Source organism: Trachurus japonicus, chromosome 10 (assembly GCF_045865225.1).
Source record: "Trachurus japonicus isolate A0001 chromosome 10, Traja_1.0".
In the NCBI taxonomy this organism is placed as follows: domain Eukaryota; kingdom Metazoa; phylum Chordata; class Actinopteri; order Carangiformes; family Carangidae; genus Trachurus; species Trachurus japonicus.
In genome coordinates, this window is record NC_140916.1 from 15348076 (window position 1) to 15371713 (window position 23638).

A 23638-nucleotide genomic window follows, 5' to 3' on the forward strand; every position below is an offset into this window, starting at 1 on the left:
GCCCTCCATTAGCCATCGTCAGAGCTAAAGGTCAGCTAAGGCCAACGGATGGGTCCTGTGTGCGCGTCCTATGGCGTGACTCACTCTCACACCCGGAGAGCGAGTCCTTGTCGCTTTGGTCTGTGCTGCCCCCTGCTCCTAGTGGCCACATGAGGATGTCCATACCTCTCAGAATAGATACCCCCCACCCCACCCCACCCCCTCCCTCCCTGATGGCTTGATGCATCCTGCCGGCTAAAACTCGCTCAAATATCCCCATTTTTTTGTGTGTGTTTGATGTCAGCCACATTATGCATTATTGTTGCTTTTAGAGATATTACTATCTCCTGCCAAATTAAAAGCGCCTTCCTTCTAATTTTCTCCAACTGAAATTGCTTAATAAATGAGCAGGCCCTGATTTGCACTGATGATCACAACAACACAATTGCGTCAAATTGCTCACCCAGAAATGGTGCACCACATCGTGCTCATCACTCAGTGACAACTACTGCCTGGTGTGGTTTACATTAATGCAGCCAGGCTGTGAAAGGGGATAATTGTGGCGCTAAATGCTGCAGAGGCTGACAGGATCCATTTCTTGACTTGTCAAGGGCAGCGGTGACAGAGAGGGCTGTGCTGGGGTCTGCACACACACACACAGGCAGATGAGCTTATTTGCACCAACATGCGTGCACACATGTGGGCACACGAACACACACACACACACACACATACACATAGGCAGGCAAAATCAGCCAACGCACCACATAGAGATGATTGTCTCCTGCCTCTGTCAGGTTATGTGTGTGTGTGTTTTGTTTTTTTTCTCCAGCCATGGAGGCCTCATCCTGGGAAATTGAGCAATTTCTGATTGAAAACAATGCCGGTAATTAGAGCACTCACTATTTGTAACCACTTGGCATTGCATTAGTATGCAAAGCTGGCAGCCAGCTTATCTTGGGGAAAACGTTTGTTTCCTTAATTGCCCTCTTAGGACAAATGTGAAGGGGGGGGGGTTTGGTGGGTGGTGAGGAGAGAGAGAGAGAGAGAGAGTAAAATGTTAACGTGCTGCAGTAAGAATGGAGCCTGGTGTATTGAGGGGATGTGACTCCCTGAACACAGGGGTTAAACTCCACTAATAGGCTGCATACAACACACATGGGCACAGACACACACACACGGGCACGGAGTAACAGTGGAGCACTCATACACCCACACATGGGCACACACTTGCATTGGCACATGGGCACATAGAGGCACAGACAAAAAGACAACTATGACGAGCGCACACATTCCAGGACACACACAGTTAGGCATAATTAACTCCACAGACATACTGTATACTGTAAAATTAGACATTAGTTAAAAAAATAACTTTTAAATGGGTTAAATGGACAGGTCTTATAATAAAGAGTCCATTAAGATGCAAAGCATGGAATGAGCATCCTTCTGCTCACATATATGGAGTTGTTTCTCCAACTTATTTCATCTGCTGGTGTCAAACTTTTGACAAAATGACTCAATTTTTCTTATTGGATGTGAAGTTTTTCTTACATTTACATGCAGCTGCCACTTCGTCTATGTAGTTAAAAGTGTAAAAATGTGTAAACAACTCACTTCTCATGGTTCCTCCTGTTGTCACTTTCAGATGGGAGGCAGAGATGAGTCTATCACGTCTAATTCTGCAGGTTGGACATCTTTCCCCTGTCACACAGTGATGGACACATGGACACGAGAAGCTTAACTGGACCCTGGTGAGATGAAAACAAAAATATTTTCCACATTCAAATGTTAGTTTTTGGAATGAAAAGTAGAATGCAAATTTAGCTCTTTAAAAAAAAAAAAAAATCTATTTATTTATTTTTTTTTTTCCTCTGTGCATCAGTGGCTCATGAGGCATTGTACTTTGAAGTAGCTGCAGAATTACTATGATTTCCCCAGATTGTTGGACAGGAGACTCTGTATCTCCAGGAGGACCAGTGAGGGAGACATTGTCCCTTTCACAATAAAACACAGAGGAAATGTTGTATAATTAAACATGATAAGACAGACCGAATATTTACTTTTAATAAGCATGTGCACAATTCTCAGGGAAAAAAACACGAAAATTGCACACGGTTTCCTGAAAATATGTATTTTTGTTTTTACAAATATATATTCCTGTTCCTCCAACTTTGGTGTGAAGAATTATTCCTTCTTGAGAAACGAATAACGCTTAAATGATGTGTGTATCAGCCTGTTGGAGACAATTAGCCCTTCACTCAGTTCAATTCAATGAGCTTGATATTTATTTTTTATATCTGTTTTGTGAAAAATAAGAAATTAAAAAGAGAGAACCATTTAATAAAATAGAAGAGAGGCTGTGATGGCCCGCTGGAGCGTGCTCTCCTTTGAAGAGGTTATCACCACATGTTGAAAACTCTTCTTTCCAAGTCTAATCCGCTTCTTCACAAACAAACACAAAAGACGCAAAAAATCATTTCACATTAAGCAAAATCAAAGTCAGTCGGCGCGAGCTCCTCTGCGACTTACAGTCTCTTTAGTCGACAACATCTGAGCGACGCAGGCATCATAATTCTGACTTTAATACTAATGTTTTACACTCAGGTTGTTCCTGAATCCAGATATGTATCTTTACAATTTGGATTGAGACGAAATCATTCATTTGAATTATTATTTATTCCCTGTGTGCAACAGTTGGTAAAAACCAAAAACAGCTGCACAGCAAGATATTTTCATGTCAAAATAAAGTTTGTTTTTACTTAAACCTGTAATTTGTTTTGATGGGGAAAAATACTCATCCCTTTTTGATAATACACAGCAAATTAAAAAAGAAAATCTCAACAAACAAATCAAAACAACTGAGAAATTTGAAGCAGCAAATAATTTGTTTCATATGGAAGAAGCTCAACTTTCTAAAGATAAGCGGGCAGCAAACTCCAGAAGCCATGAATGCCACAGGTGGGTGAATAATGATGAAAATAGGTGGGCCCACCGGCCTTCTGATGTACTCTGGTTTCTCAGCTGCTCATTAAAAAATCCACATGAAAACTATTTTCCAATCAGCTTTATTTTAGCCACTGGAACGATTAAAGGATCATGGTGTTTAGACATTAATTGGTGTCCGATGAAATACGGTTTCCTCTTTCTTCTCGGTGATCTAATGCTTCTAGATACTCTCAACAAGGCTGCAGGAAGTCAGCATTGAAAGTTTTTTTTTTCCAAGGGAGAGATGAGCAGGTTACTAAAATAAATAAATAAAATAAAATAAAAAGATAAATTAAAAATTAAAAATAGTAAGACAGAGCTGTCTCCTCCCACCCTCAAAGTTTTGTGCATAAAAAACAAAGGCACTGGATCTGAGATAACTTCAAAATAAAAGCAGCTGACAGGGATTGAAGGACAGCAGTTAAATCATGTGGAGGACGTGGTATTAAGTTGACTGATATTAAGATGGAATACGTTCTGGGGACGTTTTAATTAGCCGCGGCTAATAAAGCACCCGTTAAAATGATTTGGCTTAATTGGTGCAAATGCTGGAGTATTAAGAAATATGTGCAAATGTTTATATTTACACCTTGCAAAATTCAGCACACGTGCACTCACACGCACACGCGGCGGGTGGGCTGCGTGTGTGTGTGTGTGTGTGTGTGTGTGTGTGTGTGTGTGTGTGTGTTTCCGTATCTCTCAAATCAGTGCTGTGTCCTGTGTGTGTTTGATTCGATAATAAAAGGTTTTCATCCTCGTCTGTGCTTCACTGGTTTAATTCCTACAAATTCCCGAGCTTGGTGTGATGCGTTTAAGGCATCGACCGGATGTGTTCCTCTTCTTTTTGTCAACTCAAATGGAGGCTCCGACTCAATTCAGTGTTTTTTTGCATCTCGCGCAACAAAACCTGAACTAACACAACGCTGAATGCTTCAAAGGGAACACACACACACCCCTCCTCCTTTTAGATCATCTCCGGCTGGAGGTTTTGGGAATGTCAGACTTCCTTAAAGTTGTGAGAGCCAAAATGGCTTTAGGAGAGCTGAATCAGTGTCCGTGTGTACACACACACCCGTCCAACAAAAGCAGGGGCTAATCCACCTAATTTACACAATGCACAGGGCCCTGTTTACATGGGATATACCCTCAGAGGGCCTTTCTCTTCCCTGCGTTTCAGACCGGACTGAGGTGCAGGGTTTTTTTTTCTCTCCTTCTCAAAGTGAATGATCTTGTGGTGCGATCTGCACCTAAACCAGTGCAGATAATGTGACATTACAGATATACAGCATCAGCATGATTCCTTATAATATCAGCATCTTTGACTAATTTCTGTCTTTATACATCCGTTTTATGAAGGTGCTTCTGAAACCAAATCAAATTTTACACATTTCTCTTAGAAAAGCATAAAAAAGTCAACTGAACATAAAATGAACAAAGTTTATCTCAGGACATTTATCGGCTCGTGTGAGGGATTCACACCAGGAAACGAATCAGTGCTTTATTTATTTATTTATTTATTTATTTATTTATTTATTTATTATAGGCAAGTTAAACTGAGAAGACTACGCAGTGACTAGGGTTTAACTAGTGACCATAATCATTTCAGGTTTTATTATTAAAACAATTAAACTAACCAAATTTCTGATACGGACACCTGAACGCATCCCACCCAGCAAAGTCACACAGGTCATTGTTTATTGCTATATGTACCAAGCTTATTCGCGCACAAGAGAAAAAGTGATTTAATCTATTTTACACGAGGTCCTTAAAGGCACCACTGATCCTAATGTGACTAACTTTTACAGCATTAATGTTGCAGAGGAGGGTCCTCGAGTATTAGCAGCTGCTTTATTTTTTTAGATTATATTTGTGACCCCTTTATGTCAATGCTTTCCAACGCAGCTTGAAACCACAATGAGTCAGTTCAGCTCGCAGTTATCCTGCATGTTTCCACAATATCTGTCATTGGATTTTACTAATAGCCTATGCAATAAAAATACATATTGAAATGTAGTGCATTCATTTCCCCCCCTATGTGGCCTCCACGTTGTGCGTGGGCCTATTTTAACAGATTATAGAGGATTTCTCTGATCATCTATTCATTGCAAAATAAATACCGAATAGTGATGCAACTGCAGTGGAGTGAAATTTGTTATTGCCATTAAATAGGACACGTGCAATAAAACACATTTCCTTGAACGCATTCACGTCTCTATTAAACTGCATGTGTGTGTGTGCTGATGCCAAACAAATTGTTTCTGAAAGAAGAAAAAAAAAACCTTTTGGTTTCATCACCTTCAAATTCATTTCGACAGACTATAGTTAAAACGGAGGCCTCTGCAACACACAAAATGCTGCTAATGAAACCCAGGAACTAAAGGGTTAAAGAGACCCTTAATGGAACAAGGACTAACGCTGAATAGAGCGTTGTTTTTATTTTATGTCTTTTCAGCTCTTGACTATTTAGGCTGTAAATTATTAGTCCTGGCAGCTGCGATGATTTTTTAATTACTTTCATTATGCCCCTAGATATCCTGTTTATTCGACTTAGAGCTCTTTATATCTTCCCTCTCTGTAGGTGCGTTTCACTGTTTCCATTATTGCGTTTTCCTTTTTCTTTTTTTTCTTTTCCTTTTTTCCAGAAGGGGTAGGTAATTACTTTGGCACAGCACAGGTAAATTCCGCCGCTAAATTGAAATATTCTGCTTTAATCCTCCCTAAATCCCAATTCTCAGGACACGCAGACGTGAGCAGCTGAGGAGTCATGTGGAGCTCCGGTTCGCTTCTTCAGGTGAGCGGCGCGTCGCAGGGGGGCGGAGGATCTCCTCTCGCCGTCATAAGCATAAAACAAGATTACTAGATCTTTATCACCGAGCACCCCCACCGCCACCACCACCACCACCACCACCAGCTCCATGCAACTTCACAATCTTCTCTTCAGATGGGAAAATGTTGCATAATGAGCAGGAAATGAATTGTGAGTTGCAGTTGTTGTTGTGTTTGTGTTTTTTTTTTAACTGAAATGAATAAGTCATAAATAAACTTCTCTACATCTCTACATGTTTTCCAGGGGTTTTCACTCTTTTAACAAAAGAGCAAGTGAGCTTGTTTATGTAAATGAATGAGAAGGTGCATTATTAAACCTGGGATTGATATCTTTGTTTTGCACAAAGAAGGAGAAGATGAAGAGGCTGCTATTTACCAGATATAAAAAAAAACACCTTTGTCTTTTTATAAACAAGAAAAACTATAGGAGTGATTGCAACTTAAATGCAGATAAGAGTTTCTTAAGTGGAGTTACAGGAGTAAATAGGGGTAGAAGTTTGTACGTTCTGCTCATCATGGTTGCTGCCTGAATTTAACTTCCCTGTATCTTTAATTTGTAGTCACCAGGAATGAAAGGCTGAGTCTCAGCTCTGGCAGCTCCCATGTCAGTCTTTGCAGGAGTAGGTGACAGAGAACAGCAGAGGCAGATAGCATGCTAAAATCGCATCACTAGAGACCCCACATCAAAGTAGACCAAACCTCACATTGAGTGAACTTTTAAGCCAGAAAGAGAGTGTGACATCAGAGCACCTAAAATGTGACTGTCATGTTTTTCAAACTTGGCTGAACACAGGCTCAAAAGACTTGAGAAGTATTCAATGGCAAAGACTTGTGTTCAAACACACACACCAAGATTAGCAGTCTTTGTCTTACAGGAAACCTCAAAGACCAATTAGATTGAGAGATGGAGTGTGACGAATTTGTCAAAAAATAAGATGATAGATATCAGTTTGGCAGTGAGCAAACATGGCTGGGGATTTCACTCAAGCAACCAGTCATTGACAAGGCACTGTCAGGAAATGTGTCATCTTCAGCAGACCTGCCAGTTGACAAGGATGCAGCTCGGGATTGAGACTGATCAATTCCCAAACTGCCAGCAAGACATGGCTCTGATAGTGGCACTTGATTTTGTGAAGTTACAAAAAAAAAAAAAAACTACTGTTTGCTTGGATATATTGTCAACGTTTTATTTGCATCACAAGTCTACACCGTCCCAAGATACTGAAGTCTGAGACTGAGCAGCAAATTTTAGATACCCAGAAAAAAAAATAGTGTCATGTTTTGTTTTGTTTTTTTTCTGGGGTTTCAAAAACTTCAACAGCAGAGCTTTGACCTTCCCACAATTCTGTTTGGACACACTCACGGAAGTGGCAAACTGTGCACATGTCTGATTTTGTTGTTTAATGTACACCAATCCAATACGTCTAATACTTGAGCTTGTCTTCGGCCACTGTTTCTAAAGTGAAATCTGATACTCAAAGCACTTTCCTCTTCAAAGTGAGTCTCCTGTTGTGCTTTGTGACCACAATAGTGTCAATCTCATACTTTCAAAGCCTCATCCCTGTGTCAGCTTTGAGTTGCTGTCTATACATGTCTCCGAATGGAGTTGAGGCTTTGATGGCTGGTCTGAAAACAGGTGGGAACATTATGACAAAATCTAACATTGGGAGTGGAAAAAAACTATTTCTCTTGATGTGGTTGCACAGGAAATGTGACCTTTGATTTGTGGAATTGCTTTCGTAAGCAAAAAAAAAAAAAAATGTTGTTAGTGATTGTTACATCAGTTCAGAAACATTAGTTTGTAACCTGTGGCAGATATAGGAAGGAAATTCCTATCAAGCATTACAATGCATGTCACAACTGGAACTCCACAACATCTAGTAACCACAAAGGACTTGAGTCATGTTTGCAATCAATATATTGATTTGCCTTAGTTAGTGCAGAAAAGATACCTTGATTGATCAAGTAGACAGCTTCCACAAAGAGAATTTGTGGTATAAATGAGCAAAAATACAAAACATCGTTAATGCCAGATGTTTTTATGTGAGTTTCCGCTACTCTTCTTATAATTTTATATAATTTACAATCAAATGCTTTTATGTCTATGTGAGATTAAACATGCTATTTTTAGGAAATGCTTTGTTATACTGACTATTAGGGGTGTCTTTTTTTTCATAATATAGAGTAAACAATCAATTATTGTGAAAAAAAAATCAATAGATAAACAAAAAGATACAATAGTTGTAGCCCTGACCAACCCTATTGATGCATTACACTGTAATTCTGTTTGGGATAAATGAACGTCTTATTAAATGTCTACCACTGTGAATCATGCATTCTTGTTTTCCACTGATGTATTAGTCAAAGATATGAGAGTTGTGGACAAAGCTCTTAGTGTTGTGCTAAACAATGGCCATTTGAAAAGCGGCGTTTGAAGCCATGCCAAGTGATTGGGAATAATCAAATGACAATAATCAGATGAAAAGAGAGGCAATCTCAATAAACTTTGTCATTCAACCATTCAAGGTTCAATCATATCAGAGGTGTTTTGCATAACTATGAGACCCTGGTTCTAATCCTCAAAGGGTTTTGGGGCTACTTGGCTTTGCACTGTAGTCATTCAAGGTCGCAACCCGGTAGGAAATATGGGCTGCCATAGCAACACAAAGATGGCCTCTAAAGGCTTAGCATAATTCTTCCCTAATAGAAAAATAACAGCGGCAAATCCCATCCTTAGTGAACTGGCTTATTTGACAGAGGCAGACTCCCACCTGTGAAGCACATAGTCACCACACCAATGCGCTAAGACTACGATAAGATGAAAAAGAGCCCATCTCTGGGTGGGGATGGGCGGCCTAAGCTCAAGCCAAATTCTCTTCTCTGAAGCTGAAAACAGCCCACAATGTGTCTCTGGCTAGCTTTAGGTTTTTGAAGCTGGACAATATGAGCTGCCAAATGAATCATACTCTCTATATAGTACTTAACTTTGAACTGCTTAAGCCATACTCTGAGAAAAAACCTTTGGACGGAGGAGATGGCTCATACGGGATCAAATCTCAGCCAGTGAATTGTTTATACCTTCTCTCCTGGAATTATTTAAACTCAAAAGGGAGCTATTGAATGCTCAGATTATTTGTGCATATGTCTGATAAAATCACATCGTTTTTTTCCCCCAACGTGCTCCAGTGGTAGTGATATGGCATTAGGGATGCTCTAAACCTTGCCTAGTAACTGTCCTCTCCTCCTTCCGATGTGATGTGATCACAAAATATGTGATCCCCCTCCCTTTACCCCTCCTCCCACTTTGTTGCCAGGTACCACAGAGATGGATTCTTGTCACCGTGTGAGTTGCATCAGGATGATGAGCACCGGGGAGAGAATAAATTACCGCCACACTTTAGAGTGGGAGGCATGTAAGTATCAGCCGCTACAGCAGTGCATTGCTCTCTGCTTATGGAATCGCTAATGAGGAGCGGTATCCAGCAACGTTGCAGCCATGGTGATCGAGCTAAAATCAAAGGCTTTATGAAGTCATTACTGTCAAAGCTAGCTATGAAAATCAAATGATTGCCCAAACATGGCTTTCTGCAAGAGGTATATGTGCGGTTTTGTCACATGGAAAGGCTGCAATAGAGAGAGAGAGAGAGTGAGAGAGTGGGAGTTGTAGTTGAGGGATGGGATGCTTCCTCTGCTGTGCACCTGAGTCAGCCATTTTTAGCTCCACTGGATTTCTGTTTATTCACTATATTCAGCAGCCGGAGCCTGATTGTGCGACTCAGACTGCTGCATCTTCCTGTCACCATCCGACTGTAGATGCCAGCCACTTGTCTTATTCAGCTGTGTTTAAAGGATATTTCAGCCCGCCGGGATGAGTCCTGCTAACCCACTCCTGACTGTGTATAATCTCATCATTGTCAGCGATGTGTGTTTTTTTTTTTTTTTTTTTTTTCCCTGTTTCATGGCGTTCAAGAGCTCATAGTCAAGATGACAGGGCAGAACTGAAAGGAAGATTATCATTATATCATAATGTCCTTTCAGCACATGGGAGAAAAATATGCATGTTTTGGTTTTGCTGTAACCTACCTTTAAGTCGATAAAAAAAAAAAAAAAAAAAATCACTTAAAGGCTAAAATGATTTTTTGCCTTAATATCTCAGTGTCGCTAAAGATAAATTCCGCCTATCATAACATCTGGTGCTTGTGTTCCTGATAACCATAAGGATGATGTATTAGTGCTCTAAAGGGACTTTTTTGTCATGCAAATGAGAGTTCCCCAGCTTTCTTTCCTTATCAGTTCATCTTTTTTTGCTGTTGGGCAAATATGCAAAATTCACATATTAATATTCTATCCCTCCCATTATTTTTAAGACATCTTCCTGGTAATATATTGCCATTAAAAACAATATCTTTTTCTTTGCCCTTTACACCTTGAAATTCTGCCATTGCTTCCTTTGGCAATGAAAATCTCTTCATTGGATTCTGCACAGTCCTGCGGCTTGCCTATATTATAGAGTGATTCACAGTGGTGTCTTCACATTAAATGGGCAATGACATTCACAATGGGCATATGTGGGACTGAATCTATTTTATTGTGCTGCCTCGGTGGCTCGCTGTATAGTAGAACAGAGTAATTAAATCAACACTGTATCGATGACTGTCCAAAGGAAAGGCCAGACTCTCTTCCCTGAAGGGAATCCCACTGAATATCGGCCTGTAAGCCTCCTGTTTCAGAGTCTTACACAGAGCACCTTTCTACATCAAAGCTTGCTCAGCACCGTGTCTCAAAGTACCGCATCTCCAGGAAAGAATGGCCTCTGCTGAGATATGGACACCTCTGGCCTCATTTAACGTGCATGGTCCCCTCCCCCTCTCCAGGCCTGAATCCGAGGATAGAGTGGCTATCTGACGAGATCACACAGAGAGGTGCGGGAACTTAAAGGCAAAGAGTTACTGTGCATCCTACCAGGAGTCTCAAAAGGGTTCTATTAAAATGCGTTCAATATGCCAGTCAGGGCTTTCAAAGTGCTGCACACCCTCTAGCCCCGGCAAACTCAAAGGGCATCAGTGCACATTCAGTAAGGGAATCTGGCCCCCATTAATTTAATGAGTCCAGGGTATTAGTATGCCATAGCCAGTTGTGAAGTCTCCCTTTTTTCATCTCTGGTGGAGTTTTAAGGAAAGATCCACCAACTTGGGAGTGACAAAGTAGAGCAGGGAACGAGGTGAGCTCATCTAATCTGAGATCAATTTCTGGCTGTCAGTCCTCAGAGGGCAATTTCCAGTGGTTAATATGTCTTTGTGCAAGCTGGAAATCCAGATAAAGAATGCAGAGTGGCACATTTACTGTCACCAGGAGAACTTTGCTGTCTCTTTATCGTGATTGCATCCTCACAAAACAGACACCAAACTTGTAAAAAATAATGGGCAGGGGAATGGTGCTCAGAGACATATTTGCATAACATATTTGGAAACATGCTGTGGTCATTATAGCACAGTGAGTCCCCTCCCCATCCCCATCCCCATCCCCATTCACATCTTTTCCACAGTCACTTCACAGTTAATTAGCTTGGTAAACAGCAATGTTGCTTTCTAAAGCTGTAACACCTGACTTAAAGAAGAACACACAGCCTGTCGTTATACGGCGAGCTGACATGCAACTGACAGTCACCTGTAAGAGATTACAGAGACAGTGGAGTTTGCCAGGGCCTGTCAACCAGGAAGTAGCAGCTGCTGGAGCTAATTAAAGCCATAGTAACATGGTAACATAGCCCAGCTCAGGGCCACATCAAACACTCCTCTTCATGCCAGTCTGGAGTCTCATCTCTGGGATGTGGAGGCCCTCCGTGACCCGCGCTGGGAGCCTGCTGGGCTCTCGGCCTGACCCGAGCTCTGAGGGGTGAACCGGAGCGGGTCAGGATCACCGTGGGGTGCACCTGGACCAGACTTACCTGTGTCTGTGTATCTGCATACCAAAACGCGACCATGCGGCTGTGTGGGCGCGGGGACACGGACTCTGACCTGCACAACAAAGGGAGAGAGAGGGAGCCCGGGTGAAAGGTCGGGAGGAGAGAGGAGGCTTAGGGAAAACACAAGAGGACGCATTGGCTAAACATGATCAGAGGGACACATATGGGCTGAGGTAGAACCAGATGCCCTCTGATGTCTGCATGAAACATAAACCCAATGTAAACATGTTGCCTCAGTATGGACTGTGCTTAAGTTATGCATAATTTAGCGATAAGCTTCAATTATGAGGCAATAATTCTGTGTTTATCTGGTTATCTCCAGATAAAAAAAGTGCATTACATTTGCCCAGCTACAAATTAAAAAGCGTTTCAGATTACCATCTCTCAAAATAACACTCAGCTCAATCGTAATGAGCACTCTCAGTGAACAAAAGTACCTGAAGCCCACTGAGGAAAGGTTGTTCCAGCCAATATTTATAGACATGTGATAAAAGAAAAAAGATAAAAGAACAGATAGTCGACTCTCTCTGGTCGGTCTGTTTCTTCTCAGAATCTGTATGTCAGTCGTACAGCTTGTGTGTAACTAACCAGAGAAACATATCCAAACAAATCTCTTGTGAAACCTTTGCTCAGATGCAGTTGCAGCGGGTAATAAACCTGATGAAGCCATGCAAATAGTTTGATCTCATAAAAGAAAAATATTTTTAACCCAACCCAAATTACCTTAATTATCAGTCCATCCTGAACAGCTTCTTCTGTACAAATAAGCAGCAATTTATATTTGTCATCTTTTCTGCATTTACATTTTCATCACTTTCTGAACCGAATTATTTCCTGTTTACTCAACTTAGAGGATGTATAACAGGATGATAGGGTTGATGAGCACAATCACATAGGTGACAGTTGCCGCACTGATTCAACATGAATCTAAAAGGAGCGTGGCAGAAGGGCGTGGGCGTTGTCTCTGCTGCAGTGATCTGGCCCTGGACTCCGGGTGTCATGTTGTGGCTCTCAGGGCTGGTCCTGCTGCCATATCTAAAAAGACATCTGCAGTACAGCACCATGGTGCTTCTCCCCGGGGTGCCACGCCACGGCACATGGGCCACCTGAAGCAGGTCTTTGTCTCCACCTGCCACACGGAGCGCTGACACAAGTTCATGCATGTAGGCAGACTTGTCTGCAGGCATGTCACTGTCAGCAGAGACAGACACCAATTTGCCACTGTCTTGGGGAGGTGAATGCAGCACACGCATGCAGAGAGCATGCGTAAAACTGCACCATCGGAATAGCGTTTTGTTTTGTTTTCCCTTACCATAACAGTGAAAAATTCAATCTGGCCCATGTTGGATATTTTGTGTGTCTGCAGAGTAGGCCTGAACAAAATGAGAAAGCCCTTGACTGGATTTCGGGGAGATAATTATATTCTGCCACCCTGGGCAGCCCGGGTTCTCTTGTTGTGTAAAATAGAGTGAAAGCAACTTTCCGCTTCACGTCTTTATGGCTTCATGCTCTGAGTGACTGGCTGTGAGGGACTGAGTGCTGTGTTCTTTCAGCAGTCGTCGTGTGGGCTCAATCTCTTTACACGTCTCTCTACCAAGCCTCCTCAAACTGTGTAATCAGCAGATGTGTTTATTAGAGAAGGCCACTGCCACAGCCACACCTTGCATTCTTTGCCATTTTCATTTTGGCAATATGTAATTTTTTCCCTTTTAGATTATTATTATTCTTTCAAGCCCAGCAGCCATGTTGATTTGGCACTTAATGTGGCCCCAGGTTGCAAGAACGGCTTCAGTCAGCAGTTTGAATTCACATGCCTGAATGATATATCCCGAATGTACTTAGGTTAGTCCCTTCAATATACCACAGAGCTGCTGATTTAAACAAACTGACGTAACGTAATTCATCAGAATCCTTTGACCTTCATAAAGACGAAGTCACGCCAACTGAGCAGGTTTTAGGGCTCATCATCCCAGAGCAGGAATATTTTCAGGACAGAGACAAGGACTCTGCTCTCTTTAATATCACTGTGGGGACAAAACAAGCTTGCCTGAATCGCTTTGTCCACAAAATAGGACACCTCCATAGCAACACATTATGGTGCCCCTTCAGCAAACAGGTATAACAGGATAATGTCCAGGAGGTACATAGTTTAGAAAATCATTTCATCCGATTCATTTCCAGTGTGTTGTGTTTATTAAAACTTCTCATGACATCACATTTCTTCAAAACTATGACACATATCAGATAATGAATTGTAATGTAATGAAATGTGATATTAGTGATACTGTACTAAAATCACCTGGTTTCTTATTTACACTACGATGAATTTGACATCTCACACATACACAAACATACATATACGCACGCGCGTGCACACAGTCTGTATGTTAAGTGCAAAAATCCTTTTTTAATATCTCTATTTTGTGCTACTTAAAAAAAATATTGTCCTGTTTACATCACAAGCTTTATCTGACAGCTGTAGCTGTGAGGTGCTATTCGGAATAACATTATCAATATTATACTTTGAAAAGAACAACACATCCTCAAGGATTAAGCTACCCAATGATAGATAAAGTAGTTAAAATTGGCTCCACCTTAACCAGCAACAACCTGAAAAATGCAGAGTTTTTATAATAAAAGACATAATGCGACAGCGATATAGCCTGATATAGATTCTGCTGCCTGGTGAGTACTACTTTTGGTACTATAAGTACATTTCATACATAAGTAGGCTACACTAACTCTTCTGTACTTCTACTTAAGTAATGCTGCAACTGCAGTACTTAGACCTTTAAGACTGTTTAAGCAGTGTGCTGTTGCTACTTTTACCTCAGTAAAGGGTGTACATGCTGCCTCCACCACTGGCCGTATGAAAGACTGTTTAAAAATGAACTTTTGCTGGACAGGACAATGGGCCCTGCACAGGCCCCTGCAGCACAACATCCCTGCAGCCATTATGGGCATGTGGCAACATGCATTTTCAGGCCCGTGAGCACCACCTGGGCACCATCAGGGCACCAACATGCCAGCGTTCTTTGTCTGTCACCATTTTTCAATAATCCTGCAGAAGGTGGCAGACGTGTTAAGGGCTGGGTACCCGTGAATTGAGCTGTCAAAATTAGCAGCATTCTGGTTTCTTTAAAAGGCAAAATGGGTCACGCGCTGAGGCAACAACTAGGACCCAAGAGGGATGCCATGATGTTTGGTGCTGAGAAATTATTCATTACTGTATGTTATCACGTGGAAAAAATATTTTCCAATTTTTCCTCATTACCGTCTGAAATAACCTGGCTGTTACGCAACTAATTATTTCACATAATTGTGTCATATTAAGTATAATGTAACAGTGTTGATACTTCTGTCACTTACTCCTTAATGTCTACCCTGACCTTTGCTAGCGATTGTGTTAATGACAACTCCATTAATTCACTTTTTATTAATTGGCGATTTGCTAGTGTAATGACACGGAGCTAGGGAGGTGTATGCGTGTTTGTGTGTGTGGTGTGTGGTGTGTGTCTCTCAGAAGTGGTGATGTTAGACTTGTGCACTTGGCAAGACTTTTTTTCCCTGCTCCATTTGGTGACAGATTGGGTTTATATCTTCACAGTTGTGACTCACAGGCCTCAGCGACACAAAGTCAGGCTGAAGTTTAGCACTTCACATGAGGATGAGGGAGGACCAGGTCGCCTCACTTCGTCTTTTAGTTTATCACTTTCTGCAGGGGCCTAATCTGGGACACAGTGAATCAAATCTTCAGCATTGTTTTACTGTCGTTAATCCAGCCACTCTCCGCCAACAAAGCCCATTCTTACTCCCACTGATCTACTGCATAGTAACGATACTGAAACTGCCTGCAACCCACTTCTTAAGACACTTTGCTGAAATGTCCAAAATGCATAAAAAAACATTTCAGCTAAAGAAGGGATTATCAAAAGTTGTGACATACAGTGAATTCAGCAAAACAGGTGCATCACAGGGCTGCTTTAGCAGAAAAAAGACACAGCTCTCCATTGATCGTGCATTGTGGGGTGCTAAAGCACTGTTGAATGCTTCTTAGCTACCATGCTAGCAACCGTGCTACAGTTTTCAACATGACTTAGAATTTTTTAGCTTAAGTCATAGCAGGGTGCGTCTTCTCACGGAGCCCCAGGTAGGAGGGCACGCAGGGGTGGTGTGTGTGTGTGGGGGGGGACTTTTTTAATATTGATGCTTCGGGCTCCAAAAAGCTCCTCCAACATTAATGTTGCACTAACTCTCTGAACCAGTATACGTTACTGTCAGCCCTGCCCCCCTTATCAGCCATGTTTGTTTTTGCTGGTGTTGTGCTATCAAAGGCTAACTGCTTTACAGCACCTCCTGGTGCTCCCCGGGAGGAAACTCTTGCTTTTGGAATAAAGAGTGCACAGATTTAAAGGTAATAACAAGAGTCTGCTTCGCTATGTGTGAAATTTTTATTATATTGTTCTTTCATAATTTAACAAAATGGTGTGAACTTGTGATAGTATTGTTGAAGGGAGACCGTATCTGCCTAAGTATGGGGCCTTTAAAATAAGATGTGAGGGATTGGGCTGATGGCTTCATCACTGTGTTGGTGTATTTCCAAAGAACACCTTCACACATTCGGCAAGTAACTTCCTGCTCACTACTAATGCCCTTTAACTTTTTTTTTTTGGCTAAGCCTTGACTATATGGCAGATGGAGCATTAACTGTGACATGTCTTTTTTAAGCAGTAGTGTGGAGTACTTGTTGTCCAAGAAAGATACACTGAAGTGTGGCCTTTTGCTCTGCAGCTTTGCTTATGCTCTGCTTTGGTGCGCTTGTTCTGTCCTGAGCTGCCTGTCCTTCAAATCCAGGGCTTAGTACGAGGTGGGGCACAGAGGCAGGATAAGGGCTGTCACTGGTGCTGCTGGGGGTGCCCACACCAGCAGTGCATAGGAACTAATAGAGACACACGCTGGCAGGACCCTGCCGACCAAGCAATGAGATGTCACCATAAACAAGCTGCAGGAAGTTGGCAGTCAACTTCCTGGTTATATAATGCTGACCCATATTTTACTGAGAGGAGGATTGCAGGTCTCTCTCAAGTGTACTGGACAGATCTACTGTATGTGTCTGAAATTCTGAATAAAATACCACAATCAATATCACTGTGCGGTAAGAATCTCCAGCGTTTTTTCCCCCCACATCTAGGTTTATTTCTATCATTCTATCTCAGTAGAGATGGTAGAGATTGTCTGGCATAGCTGCTAGGGAGTAAGGTGTGTTTTAAAAACACGTGCCAGCTAAAGGTTACTGAATCTCCTCACTCACCAGTTGCATTTGCTCTTTCAAACTTGCGTGTCACAGTCCTTCAAATAAGCAACAGCTCCAGCAGTAAAACATGCTCAGGTCACATATCATGTGTGTCATCTCTGCAGATATTGAGTGACATACAGCAGATATGTCAGAAAGTGAAGCATGGCAGCGCTCAGCTCAGGAGAGTGTTGTGATGTGATGTGTCATGATGGAAGGACAGGTAATGCTATATCCAAAATATACATCAGCAGTCAAAATAGAGCGCTGATAAATAACAAATAGCTGGCACAGATATGACTGCATGACTCCCAATCTGAATGGAAATGTTACAAGTCGCAGGAGAGCAGAAGCGGAAGAGTATCAGCCTTATTCAAGTAAAGATGTCGGTTAGTAAACTACAAAATATTTATATTTATGACAATTATTCTCTTATTAAGTCATTTTTTAATTTACTCTTTAAATATATATACCGTTTGATGAATTTTACTCACAAAATATCTTATTTCAGATAACCTATATCATAAATGTGTCGATAAAGTCCAAAAGCAGGAAAATCAATCATGGGCCTAAAATATAAAGCTGCTTTAATTTGACGGTGTGAAATTGAAGCGCCTTTGAAGAACATGCACAAAACCCTATTCCCTATTTATTTCTCATCAGTGGTGCAGCTCTGACACGTTTCTTTTGTACAGGAGAATTGTAGCTGGGCTCATTGAGGCTACATTTAAAGAAATATGTGACCAGGACCTTCAGGTGAATCAATTTAAGTGGACAAAATGAAAATGGGGGCCTCGGTGATATATTCAGGCCTCCGACTTCGTTTAATGCTTTCTCTTACAGATACTGACACCGTGTCCACAATGCTCTTAGTCATGATGATGATGATGATAATGATGGTGATGATGATGATTATGATCATCATCATTATCATCTGCATCCTCTTTTCTGTGGATTCTGATTGTTAACACACACTTAATATCTATCGTAAAACAAAACGAAACAAAATAGTTCATCTTTGAAAAATAGTCGTTGGAAAAAAAACCCTGATTGTTTGGATAAACAAGCTCTTAAAATAGTAATTGATAAATGTGATAACAACGATGTGTTTTTGCTTTACATTAGCAGCACCAAAAGTGTAAGAATATTTATTTTGAAACTTTTAAATGTACGGTGTTTCTATAATGACGAAAACATCCAAATACGAGTGCAGCATATCAAAATAAATAGTAATAATTTCAGTTTAATTTTTGTGATAAGCACTAAACCTTAACCAATGAATTTATATTAATGTATATATGGAAAATTAAAGGAAGACACATACATAATTAATTTGACATTTGTAGTTTAATTTAAAGCTGTTGCTGTGGTGTATGGAGTTTTTGTTTATTTTATTTTATTTTATGTAAAAAAACAAACTTCAAAATTAATTTGAATCAACAATATCATAAAAAAAATTGTTTTATTTATACAGATGTAAATTGAAAATACAAATCAACTTTAGGATGAAAGCAATGATGAAAATCTATTTCAGTATCATATATATTCAATTTGTATCCTATTTTTAAACATAATAAAATTATTAATTAACATATTAATAAGGTAAGTAACTCTTTTAAAAAAAGAATGTAATTATGAAAATTATTTCTAATTAAAATTAAAACTTTATTATGTCAGTGTCAGAGTAAGTTTACATGAACTTGATTTTGATCACTTACACACACACAAATACTTTTTTAAATGAAGAGACACTTATAAACGGCTGAAATAGTTTTTTCCCTGATTTCAGCAGATGGAGAAAAGAAAGTTATCTGAGAAGTTTTCCAGCTTATGTCAGACAAATACAGTATCTGCAAGAACAATTGCAAAGTAATTATGCATACTTTGTGTTACTTTAGCTGTTTGTTGAAGAAGCCATCTGTTTATAAGTTTCTTTGTAATTCTTTTCAATTGTTTTTACATTTGTGAAACTTCACGCGCCACATCAAAAGACAATGAAATTCATTAGCCCCCTATTTCAAGGTGGTATCTAATTGCCAGAAGATTCTTTTATTTCAAGTCTTTTATTTCTTCAAGGAACATTGTCTAGAATGGAAGGCTCTCATCATAATCTAATAATATGCAATGATAAATAAGAACCAGGGTTTTTGATCAAAAACTGTGAGTCAAATCAGATGTTTCTCTCAGATTGAAATGTGAAACTTCTTTCAGCTTGCAGAATGAAAGGCCACCATCTGTTTTTCATATGTTCATCAGTAGAGAGGACATTGAACTGTCAGCAGTGTCCCTCCTACTTATCAGGACACTTACACATCCCCACAACACAAATCGTCAATTGTCTACAAGTCTTTTGTGTTGTATTTACATCACTGGGTCAACAGTGCTTAAAGAGGAAACTATAAACATTTGCCTGTTGATGGAAATGAAGTCGATAGGAGTCATTTTATTTGAGCTTACAGCTGTCATGTCTCTGTAAAATTTTATTTTATGTCAAATCTGTTTAAATACTGATATAAAGTAGTCTCTGCATTTTTCTTTCTTTCTTTTCTTTCTTAACCTTCTTTGACCTGTCAAACTTTAAACATTATAGAGCACCCCTCCAAAGCACGTTCGCCACCATAATCTAAACTTTAAAACCTGACAACAGGGGAAGGTATGCTGGCAGAGAAAGTTACCAGTCTTATCTTATCTTTAAGTCTCAATTACAAAGAAAACTATCTCTCACATGATTTTCCAAAGTTAACCTAACACACGAGGAAAAAAAAGGTGGGTGGGTGGGGGGGGGGGGGGTTTGAAGGCTTTCCTTGTGTCATACTATGAAGACTTTCAACTGCTACGAGTCAAACAGACTTTCATATGAAGCTGTCACATTTTACTCATCTCATAACTCACAATTCTGGATGAAAATATTTACGTAGTCACTCATTCTAACACTGCAGTCTGCTGAGGTGTGCAGCATTGTTATTTACACATTTTATCTCTAAATTGTGCGAACTGTAAACAATGTCATGCCAAGGAAACTAAATTGCACATTTTAATAGTCAACTTGAGGCTGTAATGTCAGGAAACCTTCGAGAGTGTGAATCGCTCGTACAATGCAACACGCACCTGAAACTGTATTTCTGAAGCTGTTCAAACGAACTGCGCAAAATGAGGAATTCTGCGAGCGTTATGCGATTTAATGTTCGTCTATGATCTATAAAGTCAGCTGTGAATGTGTTGCTTTCATGCAGCATTCAAAGACTGTCAGCTCCATCTTCTTCCTCCCCCTGTTAGCTTAGCAACAGCGGCCATTTTGTCTGCATTTGCATTGGTCCAAATGTCTTTCTCAGGTCACGCCACATTTCTTTGAAATTCCGGTCAGGAGATGGTTATTTCTTTCAGATTTTGCAGGAGTGAGATCTCTTAATTTGCACCTTTAACCGCGATGCACCAGTGGAAAATGTGGATTATATCAGGCATGCGCTGTGCATGCACCAAGCTGTATTGCTTTCATTTCCTGCTCTGAATGTACCAGACAGTGTTTAGTATTAGCCACATGGCTGTCAGACAAATACACATGCATACAAGACCTTTTCGTATGCACACAGTGTGGGTGTGCACGCACACACAGATGCACGCACACACACACACACACACACACACACACACACACACACACACTCATAAAATAGGATGAGCTGATCCCTTCCTTCGAGTCTGCATCAACCACCCACTGCTCCCACCACCACATACGTAGTCAAGCAACCACAGGATGTATAAACCCAGCTGTCCAGAGAGCGCCGCACCTTGTTTACTTGTATGGAGTGGATGCACAGTGGCAGAGTGGACCACCACCATCCACAACGGTTCGTCTACCAACGTGCATTCAGCGCTCACCTCTTATTGGAGCTCTAGTCATGCTGTATGGGTGAGTAGCACAGTCTGTACTTTTTACCCAAGTCAGTTGCACCAAAGAGACAACCCGTGATGGACAGACCTGCTGAAGACTGTGCTCTCTTATGTCTTTCAACTCTTTGAAAATCTGTAATTTACACACACGTCATCAATTAGTCATAGTTCTACCAATTAGTGTCTTCCTTTTCAACTTTGGCAGAATAATTCACTGGAAATCAATACATTTTTAATCTAGTGTTTCACAGAAGCAGTTGGCTTGGGCTACCAGGAGAGTACTGTAAAACACTTTCCTCCAACACTTTTCTCTGCCTGAGATAGAAATGACCACACTGTATATCCTGGAGAAAGACAATTTCCTACACAATATCTTTTTTTTTTGTCAAAATCACTGCATCTTTATAAAACTCCCTCATAAAAGCACAAAGATCAAGAAAATAAACACTATTATATCATAATGAAAAAGTGCTGATGTGTTATCTGTCTCTGCCTTCCAGAGGTCTGTGGGCCCGTTGTTACTTCACAGGCCGAGCTGCCATCCCTCGCCATTATGACGCACTTACACGTACCAGGTACTCATTCATCGGTGCTGTATGTTGTTGCAGACAGCCGTGCACGTACACAGACACACACACACACACACACACAAGCCCACACAGACACTCACCTCTCCACTGCTGAAACACACCACTATGGAAACACTGGAGCCTCGTCTGACTCTGGTAAGGTCCAAAACGTCCATGCACTGGGTACAGAGGGGTAAAAAGACTGCCTGGGAGTGAGGCCCGCAGACTGGGCTTTCTGTGTTCCCAGAGAGCTGCCCTGACCACCCTGGTAAATATAAGAGAGCAAATCCTTTTCAGGTTGAGAGTATGACACAGGACTGCCACATAAATCAGAGCAGGCCCAGCCCGGCACAGGCTGGGAGCACCATGGGAGTGGTAGGCGGCTCTATGGTGAGGTTTTTGGTGAAGGATTATGGATTGAGACGTACAGCTGGGAGGCTAAAGTTACACTTTTCATTACCACTTCGAGGGGGTCTTGGCTGCCTGGAAGCCAGTCAGATTTGTGAAGACCTCTTTCTCCCCCTGGGATGGTTGTAATTCTGCAGGCACATTCTTCACCTGAGGATAATTGTTTTTGATATGGCAAAAACAATTTGGCGAAACGCAATGGGAAATGCTGTTTTTTTTTTCTTTTTCTTCTTTTTTTTTGCCGACGGAAGAATGAAAAAATAAAGAAAGAGGAGAGGGCATTGTGAAAAGTCCTCATTCACTAAAAGACCAGAGTAAAGAGAGAGCAGTATGCCCCCTTCTGGCTCTTTTCTTCTCTCCCTCTTTTCTTCTCCTTTTTTCTATGGCGTCTGGAGATGTGAAGAAATGTCTTTTGATCAGCTCTGACAGAGCCTGGGCCATGTGAGGAGGGTGGCTAGCGGGACTCTGCCAATCCATGCAAGGCAAAAATGTTCCTAATAAGAGAGTAATAAGCTAACGAGTGCTGTGTGTCTGTCTGATCCACATTCTGGGTACTGTTTGTGCCAGCACACACAGTGCCTTCTGACGTGTACCCAGTTCTCATCTGTCTTTGGGCTGTTTGCCAGGTCACTGCATTTCACCTGGCCAGTCCCATATGCTTTCACCAATGCTGCAATAGTTTGAAATTCAAGAACCTTGTAGGCACCAGAGAAATGAAAGTGGGAGTATTCCTGTTTCTGATATTACACATTTTGCGGGATTGTCGGCATTCGGAATGTCTGATATATTTTGTATTTACTTTGCTGTAAGAATATAGGTGGAAAAATAAAGTACAGGGTTGGGTTTTAGCAGAGCAAATGTGTCTCACCTTGCCCACACAACATCATCTTGGGGCTATTTCCACAACTGACTGCTTCCATTGTATGTGAGGGTTTGAAGTGGTCACATATCAAAGGGCTCTGTCTCTGCAGGGTGGATTCTCTGGTGCTCTGTACAGCACAACATGGAGATAGTTACCTCTCACAGCTTCTCACTGCAGCATCCCAGCCCAAATAAACACATCACCTCCACTGCAGGGGGAGGAGGACAACAGCACAGCTGCCAACCCCCTCTCTCTTTTTCCTACCCAGAAGCAGTACCAGCCAAGTCCACAGTGCTGCAGGGCATCCTGAGTATGAACAGGTGCTGTCTTGGTGGAGCTGGGCTTGGTTTTGGGCCTGTCTCTGGGCCTGTGCTCAGGGCTGGATGTGTGAGGGCTGCTGAGCTTGGACTGGCCAGACTCTAATGGTGTGTTGGTGAGTTCTGGGCTCAGCGCTGGTAATTATGGTGGAGAGAAGGCGATTAGGCAGTGCTAAGCAGCCCAGCGAGGGGGACGGGCCCACGCCCAGCAGGGAGGGGAGTCCTGCCACGGGAGGGACCAATCAAGTGTAAAGCAGAGCGCAGACCCTGGGCCTTGGTTCAGTGGGAAAAGGCTTGGCCACTGGTTCAGAGCACCGCAACTTTCACGGATTAGTAGAGACACTATTCTGAGGACTGAAAGGGGGAACACAGCACGGAGGCAGCATCAATGCATGTGTGCACGCACACAAACACACGGTCACACAGCCTCTCTCTTTCTTTTTCTGTCTCTCTCTCTCGCACACAAAACCCACCAACAGCTGGGAGGAGGGCCACAGCCATTGCCATATTACCATAGCAACGGCATATCTCACATTTTAG

The 23638-nt window shown here is 41.5% G+C and overlaps 1 long non-coding RNA gene across 1 annotated transcript; it reads right to left on the reverse strand.

Moving 5' to 3' along the window:
- Window positions 1-1515: 1515 nt before the first annotated feature.
- Window positions 1516-22673, reverse strand: LOC146979580 (uncharacterized). The gene is made up of 3 exons (XR_015036895.1): window positions 21613-22673; window positions 11741-11810; window positions 1516-1730 (listed from the first exon to the last, which is right to left on the reverse strand). It is a non-coding gene; the product is annotated as an uncharacterized LOC146979580 (long non-coding RNA).
- Window positions 22674-23638: the final 965 nt, after the last annotated feature.